Consider the following 4,070-nt stretch of genomic DNA (forward strand, 5'->3'; position numbering starts at 1 on the left):
TGCTGCTCAAGGTGGTGATTCTGGTCCAGCCAAAGTTTATGCAGTGAGGGAGTTCTAGACTAGAGAGGCCACCGATGTTATCGTAGGTACTTTCACGCTATAGTCTTTTCTTCTGCTAGCTTTAGTTGATTCTAGTGCGATGAGGTTGTTTATCTTTAGAGACGTAACTAGAGAGTTAGGGATTGTGGTAGAAACATCTAGATCAGGTGTTACGATAAATAGCCCTTTAGGTGATAGTGTAATGGTGGATCAGGTATATTGTCTTGTCCTCTAATGGTTCAGGAACATGTGTTTCTAGTTTATCTGCTTGAGTTTTCATTTTAGGGTTTCGACATTATTCTGGGTATGGATTGGTTGTCCAAGCATTAAGCTAAGGTGGATTGTGAGGCAAAGTTGGTGACTCTGTGTGGTGTTGGCGATTTGGAAGTTGTTGCCATTGGTGATAAATTTGAGTTGTTGTCGAATGTGATTTCTTCACTTTGTGCTAAGAAGTTGGTCCAGAAAGGTTGTGAAGCTTATCTAGCCTATATCCTAAATGTCGATAGTGGGGAGATGAGGTTGGATGAGATTTGGGCTGTTCGTGATTTTTCGAATGTATTTCCTGAGGAGTTGCATGGTATACCACTAGATAGAGAAGTTGAGTTAAGTATTAAGCTCTATCCTGGTACTACTTTGGCGTCTGTTGCGCCCTATTGCATGGCACCTAAAGAACTTGATAAACGCCAAATTATACATATTTTTACCCTAAATACTTAGCATATTTATGGATGTTTATTACTAGATTTGTGGATTTTGGTGCTCTTAATCCACTTATTTCATGTTTTGTACTCAGAGGAGCACCAAGAGTCAAAAGGAGCCAAAAACGAGCCAAAAAGGGACAAAACAAACCAAATTGAGAAGATGACACCGCCTAACCCTTGCCACACAGGTACCTCACACGCCCGTGTTTTTCGAGGATGTCGACCAAGGATTTCACGATTCACACGGCCTGACCATTGACCCACACGGCCGTGTGCAATTTAACGGATCGAACACGACCTGGCAATCACGTCACACGGTCATGGCACATGGGCATGTCCCTTTTTTAAGAAGTTGTATTTTACACAAAAAAGGATACTTAGGGAGGAAGAAAGCCAATCCAAAGCCTATATAAACACCCTAAGTACGACTTAGAAGGGGGTCTCTTTCCAGAACTATTCTGGAGTATAAAACCACACGCTGGGAACTACTTGAAAGAAGCCAGACGATCCATCCCAAAAGCCAGAGCTACTCCAAGACTGAAGATCTCTCTTAGAATTCCTTCAGGGGTTTTAGAGTTTTCTTTATGTTTTGTTATCTTCATACTTTTGAGATGTACTCTTATTTTATTATGAACTAAACCCCTTCGATACCTAAGGAGGTTGAAACCTATGATGGATCTTGTTATTATTATTTGAACTGTATGATAAATACTTGATTTGTTCTTAATTATGTGTTCTTAATGCTTGAGTTAATAGTCCTAGTATTAATTCATGATTTGATGTGCTTATGCAAAGGAGAGAAAATCCCTATCTAAGAGTAGATTAGGAATAATTAAGCGGAGTTGATCGAACGCCTAGAAATAGGGTTACGAGATTTTACTGAATTAGGGTGAAACCTAATATGGGAGTCCATAGATCGATTTACTGCTTCCCTAGGGGTTTTAATTAAGAAAGAGATTTCAATTAATTCAACTGAGGGTTAGACGTTATTAGTCTCGAAAGAGATAATAATATAGGTTAGGGAGTCTCACGGATCAAGTCAAGTGAATAAATCGTCTGGTTCAGAGTCAGATAACAAGTGAAATCTAGGTGGATTCCTCTTTGGGTGTCGTCTTTATCAATTACTTTTCTTGAAGTCTTTTTCCATATTTTCTCTTTGCTTTAGTTTAATTAATTAATTAGTTTAATAAACAACCCCTCTTTATTTCTAGGTTAAATAATAAAAGATAGTTATTACTAGTACTTTTGGTTCCCTTGGGTACGATATCTCGATCTTGCCATTACTATACTATTGTTCAATAGGTGCGCTTGCCTTTTCATCGTTATAATAGTTAGTCTAGGTTTGATCTTCAATATAAATATTTATTACTTGGTACAAATCACGCGATCAAGTTTTTGGCGCCGTTGCCAGGGAACTAAGATATTAGGAACGCTCAATTTTTATTACTTTAGCCATTTATTTTTCTTGTAATTTAATTTAATTTAATTATTATTATTTATTAATTTACCTTTTCCTTCTCTTGGCAGGTTTTTATAGTTTATGACTAGAAGAAACCCATCAGGACCCTTACTTTTTAAGGAAGAAATCGATCATACAGTTCGTAGAAACCAAAGAGAAATAAGGCGCAGCTTAAGATACTTGGAGAACGAGCAAGAAGACGATACTCAACCCCCAATCGAAGAGATGGCTGAAAACTAGGGCAATCAGCTACCTCCTGCAATTGCGGTTAATCAAAATCCTGCTCCACGCACTATGTATGATTATGCTAAACCGTCTTTAACAGGAATAGACCTGCTGTAATTGCAAATGCTTTTGAATTAAAACCTAGCACTATTCAGATGATACAACAATTTGTTCAGTTTGATGGTTTGTAGGATGAAGATCCCAACGCTCACTTAGCAAACTTTCCGGAATTTTGCGATACATTTAAAATCAATGGCGTTTCTAATGATTCCATTCGTTTTCGGTTGTTTCCCTTTTCATTGAGGAATAAAGATAAACAGTGGTTGAACTCGTTACCATGAGGGTCAATTACTACTTGGGAACAAATGACTGAGAAATTTTTACTAAAATATTTTCCGCCGGCTAAAACGACTAAATTACGTAATGATATCTCTTCTTTTGTGCAGATGGACTTAGAAACACTCTACGATGCATGGGAGAGATACAAGGACCTTTTGAGAAGGTGCCCTCACCATGGGTTACCGCTTTGGCTCCAAGTACAAACATTTCACAATGGTCTGAATCCTTCGACTCGGCAAATGGTTGACGTAGCAGCAGGCGGAACCATCAACAATAAAACACCAGAAGATGCCTATAAGTTTATAGAAGAGATGTCACTGAATAACTATCAGTGGCAAGTCATGAGGACAAAGCCAACGAAAACAGTCGGCGTTTATAACTTTGATTCGGTCACCATGCTCTCTAATCAGGTAGAACTCTTAAATAAAATGATTGATGGTTTTCTTAATTCTTCACAGGTTCACCCAGTAATGCAATGCGAAACAAGTAGCGGTGGAACAAACCATTCGGAATACCAACCTTATGGCCACAGCATGGATAACGAGTAATTAAACTACATGGGTAATAATCCTCAACCTCAGAACAATCCATTTAGTAACACTTACAATGCAGGTTGGAGGAACCATCCCAATTTCTCGTGGGGCAGTCAAGGAAATCAAAGACCACAACATCCTCCGGGCTACCAACAACCACCCTACCAACAGGAAAAAAAGCCAAACCTTGAAGAGATGCTCTCAAAGTTTATTTCGGTGTCAGAAACTCATTTTCAGAACACTGAGACAACACTTAAAAATCAATAAGTGTCGATCCAAGGGCTCGAAACTCAAATAGGCCAGCTTTCCAAACTGATCTCGAACGACCACATGGTAGTTTGCCAAGTAATACCGAACCTAACACAAGGGAACAACTCAATGCAATTAATATTCAAGATGACGAAGGAGTCGTTGAGCCTGAACCAGAATCGAGGCAAGAAACTGTGGTAAGCAAGGGTCAAGGTGGGGTAGATCAAAATACAAACAAACCGGTGAATGAAGAATATAAACCTTGTGTCCCTTATCCTAATGCGACAACGAAAGACCGCTCGGATGAACAATTCGGCAAATTCCTTAAACTTTTGAAAAAATTACATATTAACTTATCGTTTATTGAAGCTCTATCGTAGATGCCGAATGCAATGAAATTTTTAAAAGAGCTTTTAGTAAACAAGCGGAAGTTGGACGAAGCGTCGCATGTGGAGCTAAACGCAGTCTGCTCAGCTATTCTACAGAATAAGCTACCCCACAAATTGAAAAATCCAGGGAGTTTTA

The 4,070-nt window shown here is 38.8% G+C and overlaps 1 non-coding gene across 1 annotated transcript; it reads right to left on the reverse strand.

Moving 5' to 3' along the window:
• Positions 1-2,837: 2,837 nt before the first annotated feature.
• Positions 2,838-2,944, reverse strand: LOC121213386 (small nucleolar RNA R71). Its single transcript, XR_005908767.1, has one exon. It is a non-coding gene; the product is annotated as a small nucleolar RNA R71 (small nucleolar RNA).
• Between the last annotated feature and the right edge of the window lie 1,126 nt (positions 2,945-4,070).

This window comes from Gossypium hirsutum, chromosome A13 (genome assembly GCF_007990345.1).
Source record: "Gossypium hirsutum isolate 1008001.06 chromosome A13, Gossypium_hirsutum_v2.1, whole genome shotgun sequence".
Taxonomy (NCBI): Eukaryota; Viridiplantae; Streptophyta; class Magnoliopsida; order Malvales; family Malvaceae; genus Gossypium; species Gossypium hirsutum.